General features: G+C 42.1%; 1 protein-coding gene and 2 long non-coding RNA genes across 6 annotated transcripts in view; 2 read left to right on the forward strand and 1 right to left on the reverse strand.

Moving 5' to 3' along the window:
* LOC139034434 (uncharacterized) overlaps positions 1 to 23,222 on the forward strand; it is a 106,259-nt gene extending 83,037 nt beyond the window's left edge. Inside the window, exon 2 of the long non-coding RNA XR_011486938.1 lies at positions 22,180 to 23,222. This is a non-coding gene — a long non-coding RNA (uncharacterized lncRNA). The remainder of the gene's footprint in view (positions 1 to 22,179) is intronic.
* Positions 1 to 26,390, reverse strand: part of LOC139034436 (uncharacterized) — a 307,394-nt gene that overhangs the window by 213,363 nt on the left and 67,641 nt on the right. The gene's annotated exons all lie outside the window — the stretch shown is intronic.
* The window catches only part of GRIA1 (glutamate ionotropic receptor AMPA type subunit 1), a 336,900-nt gene that overhangs the window by 98,834 nt on the left and 211,676 nt on the right, over positions 1 to 26,390 (forward strand). The gene's annotated exons all lie outside the window — the stretch shown is intronic.

Consider the following 26,390-nt stretch of genomic DNA (forward strand, 5'->3'; position numbering starts at 1 on the left):
CATGTGGGATCTTAGTTCCTTGACCAGGGATTGAACCCACACCCCTTATACTGAAAGCACAGAGTCTTAACCGCTGGACCATTAGGAAAGTCCCTTGTCCTTCCATTAAACAAGGGAAACCAAGCAGTTATCACCTGTTAACTGTTGTGAAGATTACACATGACCATTAATATAACTATCCATTCCCTCAATCCACCTTATTTAAGAAGTCCCAACATGGTTGTTGACATTGGTATGAAGATCAAAGAAAAGAAACTCCAGTCTATTGCTAATTATAGTTCACAGACCAGCAGCATCAGTGTCACCAGGGAACTTCACCAGGGAACTTGTTAAAATGCAGAATCTCAGGCTCCACCTCAAAGTTACTAGATTAAAATCTATTTTTAAAAAGTCCCATGTAAGTTGTATGCATGTTAAAGCTTGAGAAGCACTGATCTAGTTTATCAGATTATCATCAGAAGCAGTTTCATACTTCAGATGGTTTTTGATGGGCTTTCCCTGAGTCAGAAGATTAATGATGATATCACCAAGTTCTTATTGTAACACCATCCTGATTCCCTTCTTTCCTTTCTTTCAGTAATTTTTCACTCACAAGGTCACAAGTTAAGCAGTTGTCCCTAACTAGGACATATATCCCTTCCTTTCCATTTCTGTGGCCACCACCTTTGCCACCCACCCAACTTATCCTTCACCTCCTTCATACCCTTTCATTTGCCTAAAGCTCTCATTTTCAAACCTTGTCTGGCTTTTTCTTGCTGCTGCTGCTGCTGCTGCTAAGTTGCTTCAGTCATGTCCGACTCTGTGTGACCCCATAGACGGCAGCCCACCAGGCTCCACCATCCCTGGGATTCTCCAGGCAAGAACACTGGAGTGGGTTGCCATTTCCTTCTCCAACGCATGAAAGTGAAGTGTGAAAGTGAAGTCACTAAGTCGTGTCCGACTCTTCACGACCCCATGGACTGCAGCCTACCAGGCTCCTCTGTCCATGGGATTTTTCAGGCAAGAGACCTGGAATGGGTTGCCATTGCCTTCTCCGGCTTTTTCTTGACTTCAAGGTAAAATTAATATCCTAACACTGGCTTTGAAGGCCATTATATTCAAATCCCAAAACACTTCCCAGACAATCTGTGGCACATATGCTCTTCTGTCCATGACTTGTTCATCCTCTGGAATGCCTTTTCCCATCTTCTGTGCTGCATTCACGGCTCTGCTGAAATCCCACTTCTATCATGAATGTCAAATCTACCCAGGTTTCTGTTGGCTCCCCATGTTCTGAGGTCCTGTGGCACTTATTGTCTATATGGGGTTTTGTTCAGCATTATAATTTCAGGTAAAAGTCTGTGTCTCACAACTAGATCATAAACTCATAGAGAACAGGTGGCATCTTTATCCCTCTTCCATATTCAGCATCTGACAAGGCACTGAGCACATAGTAGGTAATCAGTAAGTAGTTTGCTTCTGAATCTGATGAAGTTGTAATGCCCAGAATTACAAGCACATCATTTCTACTAAATTTTTTCCTCTAAGGGTTCATAGTACTGTTTAGTAATTATGCAAACAGCATTGTTTATAAAATCAGCCATGGGTAGGCAGCCTCTGATCAGCAAGACGGTAGGCATTGGAGACAGTCCAGAATTTCAAGCCAAATAAAAACTTGAATGTTTATTTCAAGAGCCACTGTATTCTGTGGAGCAAAGTTCTACTCTGGGTGTCAGAACAATAGGTATCCTCTCCCACCTCCCTCCGTGGCTCTCAAGGCCAGCTGCTCTGAGGGCTGTGTCAGGTGTAGAGACCCAGTTGGACTGCCCCAGCTGACCTGGTCAGCCAGATACAAAATGCTGGTAACATTAACCCTAACTTTGTATTTGCTACAGTTTTGTGTCTGCTTAGGACTTCTTGGAGGAGGCAATGGCGACACACTCCAGTACTCTTGCCTGGAAAATCCTATGGATGGAGGAGCCTGGTAGGCTGCAGTCCATGGGGTCGCTAGGAGCCAGACACGACTGAAGTGACTTAGCAGCAGCAGTACTTCCCTCTTGAGGTTGTTGGCAATTGTGTTGTTTATTCACTTAGCTCAACATATTATTAGCTTTTTGTATTTAGTTGTCCATTAGTATATGTGGGAGATTGGATCTAGGACTCCTGTAGATACCAAAATCCATGGATGCTCAAATCCCCTATATAAAATGGAGTGGTACAATAGAATCAGTTAGTTTTCCTATTCCTGGACATTGGACTGTAAAGATCCCCATAAGGAGACACAACTACTAACAACCTTCATTGTGTATATACTAGCTCCTTTGAACCTCCTAAAACCAAAGAGATATAGTCAATTCCCTTGTAATACCTAGGGACATGGAGGCATAGACAAGTGATCTAACTTGTCCAGGATCACAAATGTTTGTTCCGGAGCTGAGACTGGAGTTCAGGTTTCATGAATCCAGGGCTAATATGCAGTTAATAGGCTCTTTGCAGCCTTATAGGCTGATGGTAAGTAGACAAAGTTTGATATTTGAATCCAGATGATCTATTTCAGGAGTCCACTCTCTTACTCAACTATCAATATGGCCCTATCTGACAATCCATACTGATTCATTTAAAGAGATATATTTGCCATTTCTGTTCTAAAACAGGTTTGCCAAAATTGGGAGCAGCATCCTCTGTCTTTGAGGTTTACTGCTTCAAACACCTGTCTACTTTCCCTTCAAAGTTATCCCTTTAATAATGATGTTCAATTTTGATTATACCTGAGAAAGAAATAAGAAACTATTCAGCTGCTAATTGACTAACATCTCAGTGAATCAACAGACTCATGTATTTCCTATAAGAAGCCTCTGGAAATGGATCATGCAGTTAACAGAGTTTTGCTGACCCATTTGTTTCTAAGTGGTTCAATGAATTTGAATTTACAAAGCTGTTTTATAGAAAAGGACATATGTGCTAAGGACAGTGTCTTACAGGCTAGGCTTTGGGTGGCAATTATTTTCTTGTGCATCACAGTAGGGATGCAGGATGAACAAATTATTCTGCCCACATCAAAGAAAGGAAATGAAGAGACAATGAGTACTCTAGGAAGTTCACGGTATGAAAGTAAACAGTTAAATGTCTGGTATCAGATTGTTTAGGAACAAATCACTGCTCTACTTCGTAGTAGCTTTGTGACCACTGGCCTCAACTTCTGAGCCTCAATTTCCTTATCTGCATAATGGGTGTCATAATGATACTTAACCCCACAAGGCTGAAATAATGACTAAATAAGAGGATAAATGTAAAATACCTGGCCCACTGCCCAGCATGCAGTGCTTCATAAAAATCAATCATCATTATGTTTACATATTAATTAATAATTCCTCCACTCAAATGAAATAAGAAATCTTCCTCATCCTTCAGAAACATTTATGGAGTGTTCTTTTCCCAGGCCTGAAGGAGCAATCTCCTCAAATGTACTAATATCAAGAATCATTTGGGGGTTTAATGGAGATAAGGAAAGAAATGAAAGATAGAAGTGGAAGTCAGCCTTTAATATTACATGGTTTATACCACAGTCTATCAGTCTCAGCACTGCTGATATTTTGTACTAGATAAGTGTTTGTTCTGGGGGCTCTTCTTTTGACCAAAAGATGCTCAGTAGCATCCCTGGTCTCTGATCATTATGAGATGCCAGTAGATCCCTCCTTCCTCCACTCTTGACAATCAAAACATCTTTATCCGCTTCCAAGTGCTAGAAGGCAATAATGCCCCCAGTGGAGGACCACTGATTTCCATACTACATTTTCCCATCATAGGAGCACGTATGGTCATGGGGTAGCCAGAGACAGACTAATTCAGAAGTGTGAATTTTTTTCCTGTAAAAAGTGCAGACAGTAAGTATTTTAGGCTTTGTGTCTGTCACAACTACTGAATTCTGCCATTACAGCATGGAAGCAGCCACAGACAATGCATAAACAAATACGTTCAAATGAAATGTCTTTTATAGACACTGAAATTTGAATAGTATATAATTTCCATGTGTCACTAAATATTCTTTTTTATTTCTTTCAACCACTTTAAGTTATAAAAAAAAACATTTTTAGCTCACAGGTCATATAAAAACAGGTATTGGGGTGGATTTGTCTCATGGGTCATTTTTGCTGACCTGTGTGTAAGGAGCACCAGAAGTCCTGGGATAAAAACAGTACTTCTCCTGAAAGTATCAGATTCATTTTAAAAACTTGGAGTTGGAGAAATATTTTTTATCAGAATAACTATTGCTATATTCTGGAGCAGAATCCAAACCCATATGCATTTTCAAGATAATACACATGTCAAAGTAATTGTCTTGCTTCCCATGTGTTGCTTGGAACTATGCCTCCTGAAGGCCATTCCTGCCATTATTCTTCTCTGCTTTTAGGCTACTTAGGTGAAAAACTTGAGAAGTTGCCGTTGTAGGAAGAAACTAACTCACATAAAAGTCTTTTGGGCTTTTCATAACTGATTGTTCTTGGGTGGGATCCAATAAGGCACCTAGAAATATTCTAAGTGCCCTGGTGGTTCTCTAATGTATTTCATCCAGAGAATGGTTGAGTAATATGTAACTGTCTAATCCAAGGTGATTCCTATAAATCCTTTTTTGAAATTTTCAAGTGTCTTCTCCATACACCTGGTATCTAGAGTCTACTCACTTCTCTTGTCAACTAAATAGCCTGAGTATTACTCAGCATAGTGACTACTTAAGAGATTAACGAATGACCCAGGCTCCACCTTCCAGAGGCTGAAAATTTCTGGTAATATTAAGATTGATTCGTGTGTGTGTGTGTTTAGTTGCTCAGTTGTGTCCAACTCTTTTGTGACCCCATGGACTGTAGCCCACAAGCTCCCCCGTCCATGGGATTTTCCAGGCAAGAATACTGGAGTGGGTTGCCTTTTCCTTCTCCAGGGCATCTTCCTGACTCATGGATCAAACCCACATCTCATGCATTGGCAGGCGGGTTCTTTGCCACCTGGGAAGCATATTCATATGAAAGCAAAAGTGAAAGTCGCTCAGCAGTGTCCAACTCTTTGTGACTCCATGAATTATACAGTCCATGGAATTCTCCAGGCCAGAATACTGGAATGAGTAGCCATTCCCTTCTTCAGGGTATCTTCCCAACTCAGGGATCAAACCCAAGTCTCCCACATTGCAGGTGGATTCTTTACCAGCTGAGCCACCAGGAAAGCCCAAGAATACTGGAGTGGGTAGCCTATCCCTTCTCCAGAGGATCTTCCTGATCCAGGAATCGAACCAGGGTCTCCTCAATTGCAGGCAGATTCTTTACCAGCTGAGCTACCAGGGAAGCCCATATTCATATGAGATGCTCCCAAAAGAGGCTGTCATCAAGAATGATGCAGTGGAAAAGAGCATTGGATTGGAAAGAAAGGGGCTTCTCTTTTAGCCTCTTCTATGCCTTTTATCCTGAATGGGAGAGTTACATTTCTCTTCTGTCCAAAGTGCTTTTTTGAGAAGGATTCTGAGGCACCATTCAAGCTGAGCAAGAAAGGAAGTGCCACAGTTGATTAGAGCTGTCTGCCACGGGTGGGAACTCAGGGGGAGGCTGGCACAAATGCCAGGGTGTTGCCATGCTTCGTTTCAATGATCTCTACAGTCGTTCCCTCCTAACTAGAAACATCTGTGGTTGTCTGCCTCAGATGGCATGGTTTCATGGTACTGATGAGATCCAAAGAAGACAGGATCACCATGGGATGCAAAGGTCAGGGGAAGATTCCCTGGCAGAGGTGAGAGGGTGGCCAGAGCTATGAGGTTGTTTATTCTCCCTCACAGCTGGGTCCAGCAGAATACGTGTTGTCTGACTTGGCTTTTGGTTGGCTGGAGACTGAGCGCCTACTACTGTCGTGTTGGAATGGCAAGAGGGAGGCCTGCAGGGGACCCCATGTCCCCGCCATTCTCCTGCTCCCTCGTGAAAAGGGATGTCTTCTTAATGAGCCTATCCCAGAGAGTTTGGCCTTTCAGATAAACAAATAAGCACCAGCAGGAGATGCTCACAAGAGGCCTGGGAAAAAATAAGGCCACTTTGAGTGACAGTCCAAATAAAGGAGACCTAAGAGGTCTGAAGTTAGCAGCTAATGAGCACATCTCCTCCTTCGTGATTTCCTGCCTGGCCAGGACAGCTACTGTTGAGGATGCCAGGAATCTCTGTGCTGAATTCACACTAGAAGAAGCCTTTCTGGTCTCTGTTCCAGTACTGACTTTTATTTTGTTTTTTATGTTGGGGGTAGGGGACTGCCTGGAGGAAATATGCAAGGTGAGAAGAAATCTAATTTTGACCTAAAGCAATATATTTATATATATTTTCCTCTAATAATTAGAGAAATTAATTTCTCTAATCAGTTTTCTCTAACATATAAGTTTTCTCTGATACACATATATATGTATATAAACTGATAAATATGTATTAAGCTAATACATATATATACACATATATATGTATCAGTTTTCTCACTTGGGAAATGGGCATAAACTCTCCTCCTAGAATTATTTGGAGGATCAAACAGGAAAGCACCTAACACAGTGCTGGGCATTCAGCCAGCATCTGATATATGGTAGCTGCAGTCATTAATAGTAGCAATAATATCATCATTTTCCTCTCTATGCATAGAAGTACACAGAAAAAGTCTGGAGATGAGGAATTTAGTTCCAGTTCTGCCATCAGCTCCCTATGAGATTTGGAGGTAAATCATCTCTCATGTTAGCTGAAGAGTACCGGACTGGCATCTTGGTTCATTTAGTAAACATACTATGAAAACATACTAAGTGCCAGACTCTGTCCCAGCTACTAGATATCTAAAGGTGAATCAGAGGCAGTTGATGAACTCAAGGGATTCGAGGTGTAACCAGAGAGACAGACAGGTAATGCACATGACAGGATAACATGAGAAGTACTATTACTATGATGACATGTGCCAAATGTTCTGGAGCCGAAGGCAAAAAATCAGCCAGACTAACATTCTGTCCCAATCCAAGCTTCTATGAGTATGTAACAGAAGCAAAGACAAGCTGGATGGCCATGGCCAGCGGAAGAACTCATCTGACTGGCAAGGGACCTAAAATCCAGGTCTTCTTCTTTTAGGACCTGAGTTCTCCCCAAATACCAAGCAGTCTTAAAATCATTCAGGAAACAGTGATGTGGGACTTCCTTTGTGATTCAGTAGAAGAAAGAAAAAGTGATGCGCAGAGAGGTGATAGTAACTGGGGTCTGGGAACAGAACAGAAGACTTCAATTCGAATTTCAGAACTGATATTGTGATCGCTTGATAACTTTGGGAAAGCTGTTGAATGCCTTTGAGACTCAGTTATTTCACCAGCAAGAAGGGCATGACTGTGACACCTGCTTCACCCTCTGCTATGGTGTGGAGAGAGGAGATTGTTTAAAGGCTTGGAAAACTGCAACCTATATCAATTCTAGTTTGCGGTGTTTCTATTGTTATCCTTAATAATAATAAAAATGATAAATATCCAGCTATGTTATAGAAAAAAAATGCTCAATGGCCAGTAATTGAATGTGGGTGTCCAAAGAAGTGGGTAAGGGTTTTGTTTGCTTCCTGACAATCAATATCTTTCTTCCAAGAGAATAGGCTGAATGGCAGGCCTCTTTTTAATTCTGATAAAAGCTGCCTTGATGTCTATATCTTGGGCACGTATGTGAAACAGAAGGAGGGAAGGAGGGACAGAGATTTCTCTTTCTCCCTAAAGCTAATCAGGGAAATCGTTTCAAGGTAAAAATCTTGGGACCTGATCTCCGACTAATTGAAATTGCTATGGGCTGTTGTGATAGGAATCCCTGAAGGGGGTGACTGATTATCTAATGATAGAAAGAAAGATTAAACAATTGAAGTAAACAAAAGCCTTTGTGTGAGGTAAAACAAAGGAGAAATGACTTAGGAGAAATATAATATAGTTGGGAATGAGAGGAGAAAGGGGTTCTAGTTCTTCTAGATAGGTGACCTTGAAGAAATCTCTTCCCTCTGTTTGGTCTCAGTTTCCCTACAGTGGAACCTAGAGCTTGGTCTAGACAATCCCTACGGCCCCTTTCAGGCTTGCCAGAAATTCTTAGGGGCGGGGGAAGAGACAGGAGATCTGACTGATAAATTGAAAGGGAAACAGACTCATAAAACCCATTGATTCAAATTAAATGGAGAATTCATGTTGATTTAGAGCTGGCATTTTCAGGCTTCTACATCACAAGGAGACTCTATTTAATCTTGGGGTGGTCTCTTGGGCCTTATCTTCCTCAGCTCAGTAGTGCTGTTCACAGAGCTCCCTTGGAAGTTGAGATGAAGAGAGACAGAGAGAGAGAGAGAGAGCTGTTTTCAAAAGGAGAAGAATATACTTGCATCACCTGGGGAACTGGCCCATACCCCAACCCCAGGTACAGGCTAAAAAGACCATGAAAACCAGGCATTAAATATTGGTAGCCTACCTGCTTAACTCTTTATAGCCTGGTTTCTGGGCCCTAACAGATGATCTTGTGTAGGGAAATAAAACACAATTTGTACATTCTCTGTTCAGTAATGCTGTTTATCATTATTAGGGTGCACAAAGGGTAGAAAATTCAAGAGATCCACAATCCAGCACTCCAGATTTGGAAACTGACCCTTTGAGAGCCTGGGAAGCCCAAAAGTTTGAGAGAAGTCATTGAACATCAGCAAAATGAGACCATTTAGAGAGCTTCCAAAAATCTGTTGTGCAACTAATAAGAAACAGGGTCCTGGAGAGGCTCCAGGGCTTTGCCACAGCCACCTGGGAATCTCAGCAGAGCTGGGACTAGAACTCAGAATGAGAACTGAACTCCAACACAGTATTACCAAGTTTTCTGTGACCTAGACCCAATGACTGCACACCTTCCCCAGAGAAGCATACAGACACTCTGCTTTCTGGCCCATTGCAATGTAATGTCAGAAACAAATTTAGGATTCTCCTTGAGCATGAGGGACATCAGGTACCTTAGATACATGGCTAGACAAAGGAGTGTTGGATCTGTGCAGTTTTGGTGACTAGTATACAGCAGGTCTTAATATAAACCACTAGCACCAGGGAAAGAATTGCGTGTTCATCCAGATACCCAACTGCTGCTCCTGATTCAAGTCAGGCCAACATCCTGATTCAGATACACAAAGTTGTGCTGTCAGAGAAACAGACTAGGAGTCTGAAGACCTACTTTTTAATCCAACCTGCCAACACTCACTAGTCACCTAAACTTGATACTCATTTAAATTCTGTGAGCCTCATTCTTCTCATTGTTAAGACAGAGATGATGAGGACAGTATCTGCTGAGCAGAGTTAACATGAAGCAAATGAGAAGAAAAAAAGAAACCAAGAGGTATGGAATGAAGTATGAATTTCTAGGCTCTATTTTATATATATTATGAGAATTTAGAGAAAGGAGGAAAATCTAAAAGAGTCCTGAGGAGGTTAGGAAATGCTTCCTGGGAGAGATTAGGAAGCATCAGAGTCTTCAACAACTGCATTATATTTGCAAACTAGAAAGGAGGCAGTAGCCTGAGCAAATGTCCCATTACAGTTTCTTAATGCTTTGGACTCTGTACTTTCATTTTAAATAATGTTCCAATCCTTGACACCTCCTTCCAACAGTGTTTTCTATTTTACTTTCCTGAATTGATTCCCTGGGGAAGAATGGGGACTATTCATTGAAACAAGTCACATCACAGAAACTTTTCTTTCCTTTTATTGAATTTTTGCATAATATATTAATTGTCAAAAAAAGTAAAGACTATATCCAAATAATTCCACAAGTGAGCAGCCACCTTAGACTTTAATTATAGCATGTTCCTTCTCCTCCTTGCTCTCTGGTTGCTAAATTGTACTACTAATAATTATAACTCCTTCTATGTGTTCTAGACTTTACAGTTTGTAAGGAATGGTATTTATGTCGCTACCTCTATCCCTCACAGCAAGCCCATAGAGCATTTTAGGTTGTCTGTGCTTTAGAAAGGTCACTAGTAGTTGCCCAGGTTGCCTGATACATTAGTCTCAATAAATACCAGATGGATGGATGGATGGTGGGAAGGATAGATGGGAGAGGAAAGGGACTGAATTGATAGCTTCTCTGAATATCCACCAAACTTTATCATTTTCCTCAATGATAATCCCAGATTCAGCAGAAATCCCAGAGTACAGAAGGCAGGCATACCCTGCAACCATTTACCTGTGGCCTACCTTGGAGTCTGTCAAGTTGGGATGGACACTAGGTCTGTCTGCTGTAATTTTGTGATATAGGAAATCTAGTAAATTTCCTGTGAAACAAAGCGTTTAACAACCAAGGCTATTTGTGCAAGAGACTATCCCCTTTAGCGCAATGCATGATAGTGTATCTGCTGCTGCTGCTAAATCGCTTCAGTCGTGTCCGACTCTGTGCGACCCCAGAGACAGCAGCCCACCAGGCTCCTTTGTTCCTGGGATTCTCCAGGCAAGAACACTGGAGTGGGTTGCCATTTCCTTCTCCAATGCATGTATGAATGCTAAGTCACTTCAACTGTGACTGAGTCTGTGCGACCCCACGGACAACAGCCCACCAGGCTCCTTTGTTCCTGGGATTCTCCAGGCAAAAATACTGGAGTGGGTTGCCATTTCCTTCTCTGAGTGTATCTGTGGTTTCCCTCGTATAAGAAAAAGACAATTCTTGCCGTTCCCATCTTGTGGTACAGAGTTGAGGGTAATGATGACTGGGTTGCAGGGATATCATGCAGAATAAAGAGAAGGACCAGCAGACTACAAATCAGGAGACCTGGGTTTGAGATCCAAAGTTTATAAACGTCATTCATTCACTCATTCATCCATTACATATTGAGTTCCTACTCTGTAGCAGGCTCTGCCAATCTCTGGGAACACAAACATGAATAAAAAGAAGAAGGCACTTGACTTCATGGACCTTAGTTCTAATGGGGTAAGACTGACAAAGAAAACACACACACTGAACAAATAAAAAATATCTAAATATACATGTAATCATGGGATGATGATATATAAGCCCTGTCTTAGAGGCTAAGAAGGTACAGAAAAATTTGAGGGAAAATTAGCTCTACAAAAAAAATTGAGGGAAAACACATTCAAGTCAGAGGAAACAGTTTGTGCAATGGTTCTGGGATAGGAAAGAGCTTAGTGGTAGAGTTTGAGGAACCGAAGGGCATTCTTAGGGAGCTAGCAACAGATTACACTGGGAAGACAGAGATGGGCCCAAATAAGGCAGAGCAAGAGGCCATAGAGAGAAGTTCAGGTTTTATTTCATGTGTATGAGAAGCCACTGAAAGCTTCCAAGTAGAAGCAGCACATGATACAATCTCTGTTTTAGAATCTGACTTTGGCCCAGTTACTCAGTATCTCTGACTTCCTTTCTTCTCCTAAAAATGGAGTAAAAAACAAACAAACAAACAAAAAACTCCCATCACTGTATCCTTCCAAGAGGTTGTTGAGGAATCATGAACATTATAGTTCATCATAATACATGGCTCCAAGGAGAGCTGGATCAATGTTGAATTGACTTGAATTGTTCAATAACAATATGAACACACATTATAAGCCATAAAACATGTCATACATATGTAAGATTTTATCCACATCATCATTTTCCCAAAGCCCAGATTCCTTCATAAGAACAGATAAGATAATCAGCTACAAATGCCTTGAAAACCCATCCCCATAAAAAGCACTTTATATTTCTGTTCACTTGTTTATTAGAGTCAAGATTTCATTTCTTTATTCCACAGTACCAACTTATTCTTTATTTTTGACCTGGGACACATCAACTAGACTCAAGTTTGCTATTTAACCCTAAGAAATAAAAATATCCAGAGAGAATATGATGGACAGGATTGGGATTCAGGTTAACAAGTGTGTGCCTAGAACTGGGCACTTTCTCACCTCTCCTTCTGCAGCAGGTGGGAGCTTGTCCCCATCAGGCATAAATCCCCTATGAAGGACTTGTGAAGAATAATACTGACAATGATGATGAAAACAAATGATTAGTAATGCATACAGATTTATATACACACGTGTGTATATATAGCCCTTTGCTTCTTTTCTCAAAGCATTTTTTTCTATCTATTGTTTTAATTTAGCTCACACTCATGCACAGAGGCAGAGTGGGAGTGTTCTAATTGGGGAAAGGGCCATGAAGCACTTAAGTGGTTTGCCTCAAGGTCGTATGTGAGTGATGGAAGGGGTGAAACCAGATCACGGAGTCCCTAAATCCTGAACCAGCACAGTGTTGAGACCCCTCAGCTCCCCTGGGAGGCTTAGGAGAGAGAACTCAGATTTTAAATAAATAGGAATTAGAGCGCTGTGAGACTTTACAGTCTCTGATCCATACAGTCTAGCCCTCTTCCCCCATTTTGCACACACAGAAACAGGAACTCGAGCAGGAGCGCACATGGGCAAGTAATCCTCCTACCACCTGCTCAAGTACCTTTAAAGTTCCTGCCACCCTGCCTGTCAACCCCATATATAAGCTGGGGGCTGCAGTGCCTGGGAAGACCAAAAAAAACCCAGCAGTCTGCAGTTGCTGCATGGCCAAAGAGGGGATAGGACTGGGAACAGCTCTTCAGTAAGCTGAGAGATTTTTTACTTTTTAAACTTTCATTGGGGTATAATTGCTTTACAATGCGGTGTTCATTTCTGCTGTACAGCCATGGGAATTGGTCAGATGTGCCATCTGCAGAGACGTGGATGGACCCAGAGACTGTCACATGGAGAGAATTTTCTCTTTTAGATCCTAAGGAGGTCTCTGGGACCTTGGCGCTGACCTTGGGCCAGCCATGCATTTGCCCTAGGCCTCTCTTGCCCTCCTCTCTCGCTTTGAGAAAAGTAGCAAGGGGCTATAAACATACACACTTGTGTGTGTGTGTGTGTGTGTGTGTGTGTATTACTAATCATTTGTTACTATCATCATTGTCAGGGGTTTAGACAAAGTGAATGTTTGAGTTCTTTCCAACGTTAGCATTGTTTGATTCCACTATGTGTGCACTGGATAGGATATATCTGGCCATTTTGATTATACATTGAGTCCTTTGTAATGCAAAAGGCTCCTACATTTTGGCCCATGGAATGCAAGTTGTTTCCTTAGTTTCAGATATGGACACCCTCTATGGAAAAACACAAATTTTCTATGATTTTCCAGGAACCACCTCCTTCTCCCAAACCCCTAGCTTCACCTCCAGTAACTCAAGAGTTTTATCTGCCCTAGAACATTATCTCCAAAAGTTTAGCAGTAAACAAAGCAGATGCATATGGAGGACCCAACATAACAACAGGCACTATGCAACCAGATAAGAGAAGCACATATAAAGAATAAGAAAGGACCCAGCATTTAGTAAGTGCCCACTAAAAGCTGGTTTTTGCTGCTGTCATCATCATCGCCATCCATGGCACCACATCAGAACTGGTCATTTTCCAGAAGAGGTTGCTTTATCTCACCTATCTCTCACAACAACTGAACAGAGGAGAAACTTTTAACCCCACCTTTTACAGATGAGTTAAATGGAACAGAGGGAGATTGTGTAATTGGCCTGAGCCCACACAGCCAGTCCTCAAACCCAGAAGGACTGGTTCATAGAAGGCATCTTTAAAGCACTGCACTAGCTGCACTGACCTTCTATATAGCTTGGCAGCTAGACACATTATCTTGTCCAATTTGAGCCTAAAATGTGATGTAGCTCAGAGGTAGCCAAGTTCACTGGGGTGGACATGAGTTTTGGGGTGGGACCCTGATGTCCAGGTGTGAGCCTTCTATTCTTGGCCTGCCCTGGGGCCAAGCTTCTCTGTGGGTGAAATGGCTAAAAATACCCACCCAGCTCTTCTAGAAAGGACATGGGGGTCCAACGGGATCATGGATGAGAATATACTTTGTATTTTGTAGCCTTCTACTCAGATGCATGTGTTCATCTCATTGATATTACAGTCTGGTCCCAGTTTCCGGGGGGCCAGCCACAGAGAAGCCCGCTCAGGCTGTGACATCTCATTAGAGGCTGAAATTTGGATTCAGGGAGAGGAGAAGAGAGGGGGCGGGAGCTGCCCTCCGCTGACTAGGTTCCTACGGCTATCTGTATTCAGAGCGGCTTGCTGGTACCTTGGCAGTGCTGCTTGGTAGGGCATCTCTGACTTTGATGTTGCGTGTGTCAACATCCTAATGGGGGGGCACAGCTGAGATCGAGTGTGAGTTTGGAGAGACGTCTCATGACAGGTTTTGCCTAAAGATGTTTCAACAGAAAACTCTTTAGAAATAACAAAGGTAGTTTATGCATTTCACAGGGAACCCGGGGGCTTGGGTAGCCGCTCAGTTCGATGTTGGCATGCAGACAGCGTCCTCCTCTCCTTTCCTTCCCCCGCTGCACATCTGCGAGAGATCATAGCTTGTCACTGCAGTACAGTACTGTGTTCAGTTACACTGACGTCCTGCCCACATTGACAGCGATAATGGAAGCTGTTTCCTTCTAGAAAGTCCACATTGGAAAACCTTAGAAAGTCACTCCTTCTTCTTAAAATGTAAATCAAATTGCCTTGTTCTGCTATTTAAACCCCCACCCCCACCCCCTGCTCCCCGGCTTCTCATCATGCTTAAAATAAAATCCAGAAGCCTTCCATGACCCGGATGTTGGGCCTGATCTGACTTCTGCTGACCTCTCTCACCTCACCTCTCAAATAGCACCCCCACTCCACTGTGCAGGAGCCCCACTGGCCTTCTCTCTGTACCTCATGCATGCCAAGCTTTCTCCTACTTCAGGGGCCATGTGCCCAGAGTTTTTCCCGCCTGCACTTGTCTCAATTTTCCATGGTTGGCTCCTCCAGTTTGTCTCAGAAGTCTCTACAGCCAGGACTTCCAGTACTTTCTGTTTGGCCTCCATTCATCCCCAAATCTGTCCCCACCATATCACCTAGCTATATCATCTTCCTAACACATAGTTACTCATCTACTTAGGGGTGGTCTTACTAGAAGATTAGTGCCTTGACAGTAGTGACCCTCACTATATTTCAAATATTTAGCATGTAAGAGCAGAGGTGCTATGACACAGAATAGATGGGCAATGGATACACGTGCAATGCAGTAAAGAGCCCCTCCTCCTAAAGACTGAGAAGGAAGAAGCAGGAAAGAGTGGCCATCACTGCCCTGTTTTCCCTCTGAAGGTTTTAGGTTAGCATCTTTGGGCTAGGCTAGGGTTTTGTCAAATTATAGCACCCAGGGATTCTTGGCGGGGTATTCATAGATTCCTGGGAAGTCAGCAGATGGGGATCAGGGTGTATGGAGCTCTGTGAAAGTGTAGGCATACTTCTGGCAAGAATGTTTATGGCTTTTATCAGTTGCTCAGAGGGATCCCTGACTCACTGGTGGCTCTCATCAGCTTTTCCTTTTAAGTAGCTTAGGTATGAAGGGATGTGAAGTGAGCCTAGAAAGAGGATGGACTGATGGTCTCAGCACCACCTTGAGGCTCTTTCTCCTTTTTCGCTATTGGCATGACTCCATTGTTCTGCCACAAACCACAGGGCAGCTTCCCCTTCTTAGCACCAAAGCAACTCTTTCCTACTTCTTTGTTTCCATTGCGTATCCTGAGTGCCAGAAGCTGGAATCAGACTTCCACATGAATCAAAGAATTTAAGAGTTGGGAAGGCACGTAATTCAATGTTTATGAGCCATGATGTTCACCAGATTTTTCTAGGGAGCTTTTTATAACCGTGTGCTTCCCACCAGTCCCTGCCCTGACTTTTTTACTCAGTAAGATTAGAAACAAGATATATTCATTTCCTAGGGCTGGTGGAAGTAAGTGCCAAAAACAGGTGGCTTCAAACAACAAGAATGTATTGTCTCACAATTCTGAAGGCTGGAAGTCTGAAATCAAGATGTGGGTAGGGTCTTGCTGCCTCTAAAAACTGTAAATGAGAATCCTTCCTCTTCTCTTCCCAGCTTCCTGTAGTTGCCATCAATCCTTGCCACTCATCAGCTCACAGATGCTGAGCTTCAGTCTCCATCTCCATCATCACACCATGTTTTCCCTTCATGTACCTGTGTCGTCTCTTCTCAGAAGGACAACATCATATAGGACTGAGGGCGTTCCCTACTCCACTGTGACTTCGTCTATCTAATTACATGGGCAATGATCCTATTTCTAAATAAAGTCACGTTCTGAGATCCAGGGGGTTGGGACATGAACATATGTTTTGAGAAGACGCAATTCAACCCATGAAAAAGAATACTGGAATCTGTTTAAAAAAAAAATTCTTAGTGAGAGATATTGCTCTTATCTATCCCTTCAGTGAACAGATGGGAAACTCAGGCCCAGGGAAGGGATGAGTCCAGAGCCATGCAGAGACTCAGTGACAATGTCACAACAGGATGCCAGGTATCATCACTCCCCCAGCATCTCTTCCAATAAGACAAACTGCCTTTTGGTCTTTAGACATGGTGGTCCCCACATTGATTTATGAAGATGAGCATCTAAGTGGGTATTTCCAGTTGCCCATGTCTGCCCACGAGGCCTCATTTACTTGCCCCATGGTTTCTCTGGGGGCCTCAGTGGATCCTTTGGTCCTATCACCCGTCTTCATCATGAAGGGGAAGGTTTCGGCAAGGCGGTCCACCACAGCAGTCATGGACCCACATCCTGCGTTCCTCCCAGCTGTGCCTGTGTTGGTCCAAATTCTTGTGGTTACTGAATGGTATTTAGATGAGATGTGGGAAGACTTCCTTGCTCTTCTGTCACTTACTCAGAACACAACCATGTGGTGCATGTCAGCACGGTCCTTTCACTTGGGTTCTCATGTGAGTGGGTCCTTGGGAAAAGAAATTAACGTCTGGAAAGGCATCCTGAGCCTTGCACATAGCATTTGAGATATTACTCAGCGGAAATATTGGTTGTCATGGCTCATTTGTGTTCCATCCCAAATTTTTATGCTGGAAGTCTGCATGATCTGTGGATCCCCATCTAAACCAGTTCTTACAAAGCAGATTCATTTAAGCTCACGATCTCAGAGTAAGCAAACATAAAGTGTTTAATCTATTATTAATCAGCCAGTTGCCAAAATGATAGCGCTCTCGGCGGTGGGGGGTGGGGCGGGGGGAGTTGAGAACGACATCAATATTTATGGCCTCGTTAGTGAGTGCATATTTTCTTTCCCTCTCTTTCCCTTCTCCTCCACTCCTTAAGATAGGAAAAGAAATATGGAGTCTGTTGCTTTATGCAATTGGTGATGGACAGGGAGGCCTGGCGTGCTGCGATTCATGGGGTCGCAAAGAGTCGGACACGATTGAGCAACTGAACTGAACTGACTGACTAACAGGCAGAAAGGGCTTCCCAGGTACTACTAGTGGTAAAGAACCTGCCTACCAATGCAGGAGACTTAAGAGATGTAGGTTCAAGCCCCGGGTCAAGAAGAAGCCCTGGAGGAGGTCAGGGCAACCCACTTCAGTATTCTTGCCTGGAGAATCCCATGGACAGAGGAGCCTGCCAGGTTATCGTCCACAGGTTCACAAAAAGTTGGATATGGCTGAAGCAACTAAGCATGCATGCAATGCATGCACAGGGCAGAAATGTCATGTTCTGGAAGAAGACAAATCCAAAATGGTATTGCAGATTTGTTTGAGACTACTGGCTGTTAGAGCTGCAGTCACCTCTGCCAGGTTGAGTTAGCAAAACCAGTCTGCAATCCATGGTAACACAGTGGGAGAGCTTAGGCACAGAAGGACCTAGCACATCATCTGTTAAGAAGAATTCATTTTCTGGATGACGCAGCTGAGGCTCAGAGAGGGCAAGGGGCTTCTTTTGTGACCACACATTTATTTATTACTCAACAAAGTTTAACTGGATGCCTTCTACCTGTCAAACAACGTGTGAGCTCCCAGGGACAGCAAGATAAATCTTAGCATGCTCCATTTACGGAGCATGTCCTCGGTGTTAGGTACACACTAAGTCCTTTAAATAGTCTCTTCTGCTAAAAACCCTCCAACAGTTTCCAACTGCACTTGGAATAAATGCAGGTGCTTTGCCTACAAGGATCCATGTGACCTTGCTCTGACCTCACTTCACTTTATTCTCCCTCTCCTTCCTCCTGCTCCAGCCTCAGTGACTTTCATTGTTATTATTTCTAGAATATACACCAGGCTCATCACCCCTTTAGGTCTTTGAGCCAGCTGTCCACTCAGCCTAGATTACTCTTCCCTTCATCATTTCTGGATACTTATTCAAGGCCTGAGCACAAAGTTCACTTTTTTAGAAATTCCTTGACAATGAATTACCCACTCCCACCCCTTTAGTCACTATCTCTCAGTCAACCTATTTTAGTGCCTTTCTACACAGCAATATGCTGATAAATGCTTAACCCCTGGACCTACTGGGGCCGAGGTAAGGGATGCTAACTTGTAGCATTCGCTAATTTCCTAGTGTAAATACTTCCACTACAGCTCATTCAATGCTCCAGGTTATCCACATCGTCGAATGTGAAATTGGGAAGAAATACACTGAGTTCACTCTTGTGAGCCAGTGTGAGCCAGCCCTGGCACACACCTTACTGTCTGAAATTACTCTGTTTATCTACTTGGAATTCTTTCTCCTTCCCAGGCAATATAAGCTCAGAAAGAGGAGGAACCTTTTCCATTTTCTTTCCAACTGTATTTCTAGCATCTAAAACAGAGCCAGGAATATGATGCCCACTGAATCAATAACTGGAATTGATTATGAACGGTTGAGTGAATGAGAATCCTCACAGTCACTCTGTTAATTAGGTTCAACTATTACCCTTATTTGTCAAAGACATCAAAATGCAGAGACAGATGCAGTCCCTTGTCCAAGTTTACAGTCAGTACATGAAGAGCCAGATTTGAATCCAGACATATTATCAATATCTCCAGAGTCCCTGCTCTACATCCCAAGCTGATGATGTCCTTACTCTCAAAGAGCTTATAATCTAATGGGGAAAAAAAGATATTTGAACATAAGGAAATAACGTGACATGACAGAAGTGTGCAGAGCATACCCTACAGGAGCTAGTCGTTTAGAGCAGATCCAATGCTTCTGGGGAAGAATGAGGGTGTCCCGATGGTCAGGTGAGGCCATGTGACAAAGGTACTATCTGGTCAAGGCCTTGGAAGCTGTCATCAGTGCTTTTTTCACCATGCCTAGTTGATCCCCACCTGGGGCAACTAATGTTACAAAATCTCCCTGCATCAGAAAGAAGAATCAGGTTTCACTCAAATGTAAAGGAAACTGCAGCAGTGTCAGTGACATGATTTGAGGATCGACTGGATATTTCAACAGCCCAGGAAATCTGATAATCTACCCGGGGCACAGGTCCCCACAGGGACTTAACTTCTCCCCACTGCTGCTCTCCTATGAGATTCTCTGATTAAGTGTGTTTTGCTCTAGGCTAAATGGCTTGCCCATTTTTGTCTCTGATTATTTCCTTCTTACTTCAGAATTTCAGGTGGCTAGTGACCACAGATGTTATGAGCGCCAAGTATACTATTGCAGGCTGTTTGATTTGTTCAGTAGCCAGGCCTGAGCACCACAGAGCTATTAGGGACAACCGTCTAAACCTTAGCATTCCCTGCCTCTGCTTCTCCCCTCCCCAACCCCAAACCTACCTTGGAGCCTTTTGTCAACACTTCCATCATAACTTTCTGTTCGTTCCCACTGCTCTCATCTTGACCCAGTATTCATTTACCCAGCCATTCACTCACTCATCCACAAATGTTGAATGCCTGCCCTGTGACAGGCAGTGCAACAGGCCCTGGGAACACAGTGATGAGCCAAAACAGACCTGACTCCTGCCCGAAAGGAGCAGATATTCTAGAGGAGGCCAACAGCAGTTCAGTGAATAATCACAAGGATGAATGGATCATTTTACCTGGGATGGATGTTACAAAGGGGAGTATGCATAATGCTGGGAGGGTCTCTGACAGAGCATTTGACATAAACAGAAATACCAGGCAAGACTTCTCGAGGCACGTAACATTTAAACCAAAATCTGAAGGATGCGGAGAAGGATAAGGAATCAAAAGGAGGAAAAATCATTTCTGCCAATCAGAACAACATGTACAAATACTCTGGTGTCAGGGAGTGTAACTCTGACCAGCTGTGAAAGCAGCCTGGTTTGGATGGTGACAAAACAGAGGTGGAGGGTGGAATGAGATACGGTCGGGCAGGCATGGAGGGGCTGTGCAAGGACACTGGCAGGCCAGAGTAACCTCCAGGTCTAGACACCTGAAGGAATCCATTTTTGTTCTTCCCTGTCTCCCCTTCTGGCTCATCCTATGTGCCCACTGCCAAATTCCTCTTTCTAAAGCACTGTTGTTGCCTTTCCTGTTACTCTCCTATTTCAAAAATTACCCAGTGCTTTCCACTCCCTACAGTGTGAAGTCTGAATCCACTGGCATCCAGAATGTCTATAATTCAGCACCAACTAAGCTTTTAGCTGTCATCTCTCACTGTGGGGAAATCATATGGTATACACTTTGAAAGCAGGGGCTCAATAGTCAAATAGCCAGTGTGAATCTCATTTCTTCCACTTTCTACCTCTGTGACCTAGGACAGATTATTTAATCTTGCTGAGTCTGCCTCTTTGCGTCTTTTAAATCGGATCAAAATAAAAGATTAGATCAGATAAGTATATAAAGCCTTGTGCATAATCCATAATACAGAAAGTACTGATTTAATAATAACCTATTAGACTCTGTGGTCTACTCACCATTGCCCATTCTTCTCTAACGTCTCCTAGCCAGTGATGCACTATTTCTCTTGCCAATAACAGCTTCTTCTGAATCTATCTAAATGCATCTATCCAAAATGCATCACCAGATCAATATCTGTCTCTCAAATCACCACCATCTCTCTCCCAATCCTCCCTCTACCACCAGCTTTATAGGAAGGATACTTTATCTAAATTCCTTAAAAAGTTTTTTGATACTTTTATTTGTATTAAATTATCTTTTACTCATCTTTCAGCTTTTGTATGAGTGTCTTCTTCTTCATTCTCTCTTATTAGCTTTCCAAGGTCAGGTACCATGCCGTGTACTACTACTCTCATCACACCTAGTACAACACATAGAACATGGCTCTTAATACGGCTTCCTGGAACAAATGAATAATGGAATACAAGAGTGAAAGAAGAAGGTGTCAATATTTATAGTGCTCTAAGTGGGGAAAAAAAGAGAAGTTAATCAAAGTGTACAGAAAATAGAATTCTATCCCTCCTTTGAGCTTGTTCATTTATTTATAAGCTGGGGGCCATGTTACATATTGTCTATTTAGTCTCATGAGTATGTTAACATCATTAGGATGAAGTTTATGAAGTACTTGTACTGTCTGGAGGAAAGATGGTATAGACATTTAAAACATTATGTATAATCTCTTCAGGAAGAAAAGAAGGAAAAACATGCATTTTTTGAGGTGCCTCAATTTCAAATCACTTGAGTGGAAGGTACCCAAAAGACTTCATACAGCTCTTCAAATATGAATTAGTTTGTACTTTTCAAAGCCCCTGATGGAGTCTTTTCATTTTAATTCAGAATATTTTGGAGAATTTTGCCTTTAAAATCTAAATAAAATAGTTCCCATAGTTGTTCTGCCAAAGCTACAGTACTAGACATAAATATAATTATAAAGAGTATGTTGTCAGTTTCTCAGGCTGATATTCACTACCCAGAAACTTTTATCAGGGAATTTAAATACTTGAATGTATCATCAATTTAGTTGCTCAGTCGTGTCTGACTCTTTGCGACCCCATGGACTACAGAACACCAGGCTTCCCTGTTCATCACCAACTCCTGGAGCTTGCTCAAACTCATTTAATTTGGTGTTTTATTTTGATCATCATAAAAAAATAAGGAGTGTATCTTAGAATGATTCCTTCATAAGTGAGTACTGCCACAAATTCAGAGTCCTTGCTGGTGTCTCTATTTAATATCACAAAGGCACAGAAATGATGCACAGTAACATAATGCAGGGTGAAGACTAGCTGACATAATGATGTACTGTATGGGAAAATGATAGGAATACCAAACCACCTTACCTGCCTCCTGAGAAATCTGTATGTAAGTCAAGAAGCAACCGTTAGAATCAGACATGGGATAACAGACTGGTTTAAAATTGGGAAAGGAATACGTCAAGGCTGTATATTGTCACGCTGCTTATTTAACTTATATGCAGAGTACATCATGCAAAATGCCAAGCTGGATGAAGCACAAGCCAGAATCAAAACTGTTGGCAGGCATTTCAATAACCTCAGATATGCAGATGACACCACCCTAATGGCAGAAAGTGAAGAGGAACTAAAGAACATTTTGATGAAGGTGAAAGAGGAGAGTGAAAAAGTTGGCTTAAAATTCAATATTCAAAAACTGAAGATCATAGCATCCGGTCCCATCACTTCATGGCAAATAGATGAGGAAACAATGAAAACAGTGAGAAACTTTAGTTTCTTGGGTTCCAAAATCACTGCAGATGGTGACTACAGCCAAAAAATTAAAAGACACTTGCTCTTTGAAAGAAAAGCTATGACCAATCTAGGCAGAGTATTAAAAAGCAGAGACATTATTTTGCTGACAAAGGTCTATACAGTCAAAGCTATGGTTTTTCCAGTAGTCATATATGGATGTGAGAGTTGGCCATAAAGGAGGCTGAGCACCAAAGAATTGAAGCCTTCAAACTATGGTGTTGGAGAAGACTCTTGAGAGTACCTTGGACAGCAAGGAGATCAAACCAGTTAATCCTAGAGGAAATCAACCCTGAATATCCACTAGAAGGACTGATGCTGAAGCTGAAGCTCCAATACTTTGGCCACCTGGTGCAAACAGTTGACTCACTGGAAAAGACCCTGATGCTGGGAAAGACTGACAGCAGGAGGAGAAGGGGACGACAGAAGATGAGATGGTTGGATGGCATCACCAACTTGATGGAGATGAGTTTGAGCAAGTTCCGGGATATGATGAAGGACAGGGAAGCCTGGCGTGCTGCAGTCTATGTGGTCGCAAAGAGTCAGACATGACTGAGGGACTGAACAAGAAAAATGTTGAAAAAGAGGGAAATACTGATGAGAGCACAAAATCTTCACATAGGACACAGAACCTTAGGCATGCTGAACTCACAGAATCTTTGTAATAACACAGGGTCATACTGGTGTCATCAACATATTTTGGAACCAGCAAATGGCATAGTTTGTCACATTAAACCTATGTTGGTAATCCAAAACACATTGGTCAAATCATTTGTGTCTCATTTGTATATTTTCTTCTGTTCTGTAATTCTACAGAGGCAATAAGCAGAGAGTTGCACTCTGTTTTAATGTTTGTACCTTTTTAGTTCAGCTCAGTTCAGCCAGTCAGTCATGTCTGACTCTTTGTGATCACATGGACTGCAGCACACCAGGCTTCCCTGTCCATCACCATATCCCAGAGCTTACTGAAACTCATGTTCATCAAGTCGGTTATAACAAAAATTATTTGTCAACACTGTAAGTCCAAGACAGTTTCCTTTCAAATGGGCCCATAAATTACATAAGTTTGAGAAAACTGCTTGAGTAGGTGATAGTCAAAGCCTTCATGAAAGAGCTGCATTACAGCCAAACTTTAGTACACCACGTCTACAAAACATAAAGGTGAGGGTCAAAAGTGTCAAGAATTCCAAGTATGGAAACCACAGGTTTTCAGGTAAGAGCAAAATACTGAAGTTCTAAAGAGGTGTTCAAGGTTGGATGAAGTGGAGAATTCAAGATGGAGAAGGACACTCAAGTCCTGGAAATATTTCTGATGAACCCCTTAAATAACCAACCGCAACCAAGTCTTATGTGAGTGTACGTGCACATGCGTTCATGTGTTTTTGTACTGTGTGTGTGGCATATTCATGTGTTTGTGTGTGTGTGTTGTATGTTCATGTATTTGCATGTATGTGTGCATGTGTCCTGTGTCTGTGGTATGTTCATGTGCTTATATACTATGTTGTGGGGTATGTTCATGTGTTTATATGTGTGTTGGCGGGGGGTATGTTCATGTGTTTGTCTGTATGCATTTCTCCCTTCCTCAGTATTTTGGAGATCCTCTCGCTACTAGGCTGCTTTTCTAATTTCCCAATCAAAAAATTCTGTAGAAATAGTACTAATTTTAAAGAAATTCACTTTGCACCCATATTTTCCAGAAAGTCTTTTTCAAACAAGGGCATCCTTATTTCACCTCTTGAAAGTTGTCCTCTATACTAAGAGACTGTATAGGCAGTAAACCTGTGTTTGCTAATTTCTAAACTTTATTTTCAGCTTCCTGTGTTTATAAACGTTTGTTCTCATTTAGGGTGTATATAGTACTTGTTAGAAGGACACGCTTTTTTTTGTTTTTTTTTTTTCTTACCCTTTCAAAGTTGAGAAGAATATTTGTAAGAGTGTGAAAAGGTCTAAGCATTGTACCTTTGGCGGAGTATTGTGTTAATTGCAAGCACTGCAAACGTGGGTTGCTATTTTATGGCTGTTGTCTGTGGTGTCAAAAGATTTAGCTACATCCTGACCCAGTCCTAGTTATTCAGGAGCTGCTGAGCAGAAATTTGAAATTGCTTTTCAGACCGTATTGGAAGAGGGCAAAAGGGTAAGTAGGGAAGTCAACTAGATCTTCCTGGTTTAAGCAGAATCCTTCCCACAATTTTCCCCAAATCCAGTTTAAGCCTCATTTTATATCAGGATTTTTTTCCTGACTTTTTTATTGACTTTCCTTAGGGCATGGAAACAGGTTTACTTTGTAGACCACTTTGAGCTTTTCAAAACCATTCCAAGGATATCCACCCAAGAAATGGCCAATGTTTATTAGATACTAACTTCCCACTCAATACTATGGTAAATATCGGAGGTGTCCCACTGAGTGTCACACAACAGCCCTGACCAACATCCTCCATTCCAGGTTGGTTAGATCCTTATTCACAGGGTCTCATGGTACCTAAATTCCATGCACAATTCTATATCACACTATTAATTATTATTATTAATTGCAATTATTACTACAGTAAGTATTTATCTCAGGTATGCTTTATCTACCCAACTGAGAGCCCCAGGAGGACAGAGGTGGTATCAGTTTTGCATACCGCTAAATTCCTACATTCCAGTTTAATGCCTAGCACTAAAAAAAAAAGTATTCAATAGAAATGCACTGAAATGAATGAGAAAAGGAATAAATGATGATCTCTGAGAGAGCTGAATGAGTCTGAGAAGTATATTATTGTTTGAGGAAACAAGGAAAGCCTTGAAAGAACTCAGAACTGCATACAGGCAAGCACCTGTGATAAGTGTCCCACACAGGGCAGAAAGTAGGGCAGATTATTAAGTACAAACTAAGAAAGTAGAACAATATCTTGTGATTGCGACATGAAAGTGAAAGCCCAAACCAGGATGCATCTCACAAGACAGAGAGCATCTTAGGAAAATGCGCTTTAACTGCACCAGGCAGAAAAAAGGAAAAAAAACAAAAAAACAGGCTCTCTCCTGGACAGTGAGGGAAAGGAAAGCAAATGACTAGTTTAAAAAGGCAAAAACATCTAGGGCTATATGTCTTTACTTACCCAGAGTGAAAGTTCTATTGCTGAAGCACGTGACTTCAGGAAGGAGCTGGAGAGAACTGAGAGAAAGGCTTAAAGGGCTGATGAAAGATGATTTTAGGAAATGGCTCTTTCATTGCAAGAGGCTGTGTACTCCATGTACGCTGCTATTTTTCGGAACTCACAAAACATGGTAGAGGTCAAAGAGCATTCCTGAAACTGGCAGATCCTTCTAGATTCCACTGAATCCCTGCCCACACACCTGACAGTATAAATTCATTTTATTGCTTCTTCTCCATCGAGAGTGGACAGAGCCCCAGACTGCAAGTCAGGAGCCCCAAGTCTAGTCCTGGCTGTGGTACCATCTGCTTTTTGAGATTCTGAGCAGGTCACTTGACCTTTCACATCCTCTGTCTCCCCTTCCAAAAATTGGAGAGAGAGGATTACTCACTGTTCCAGTCATTGCTGGGGAGGATCAAAATATTTTTAAATTCCATTTTCCCCCGAAGTAATGCATTACAACTTATAAAACCAAATTGTATTCTAAGTAATTAAACAAAATTCAGCATTTCCGTCCCTCATCCGATCCTATTTCAGATTCCAGCTCAGGAAAATCATTCTAAATTTTTTGCTATTTTTTCTGATATTTCACCTTCCTATCCTTTATACTGCCTTTTCCTGATTTCCTATTCTAGATGCTATTTATTGAATTTCCACTATGACACACGAGGCATGAGGGTTGAGCTCACACATCCTTGATCCATTCACCCCCATTCACATGGCTCCCATTTTCACAACATCATATTTTTGTGACATTAATACTTATATAACTATACATGTTTATAACTACA

Source organism: Odocoileus virginianus, chromosome 3 (assembly GCF_023699985.2).
Source record: "Odocoileus virginianus isolate 20LAN1187 ecotype Illinois chromosome 3, Ovbor_1.2, whole genome shotgun sequence".
NCBI classification, from domain to species: domain Eukaryota; kingdom Metazoa; phylum Chordata; class Mammalia; order Artiodactyla; family Cervidae; genus Odocoileus; species Odocoileus virginianus.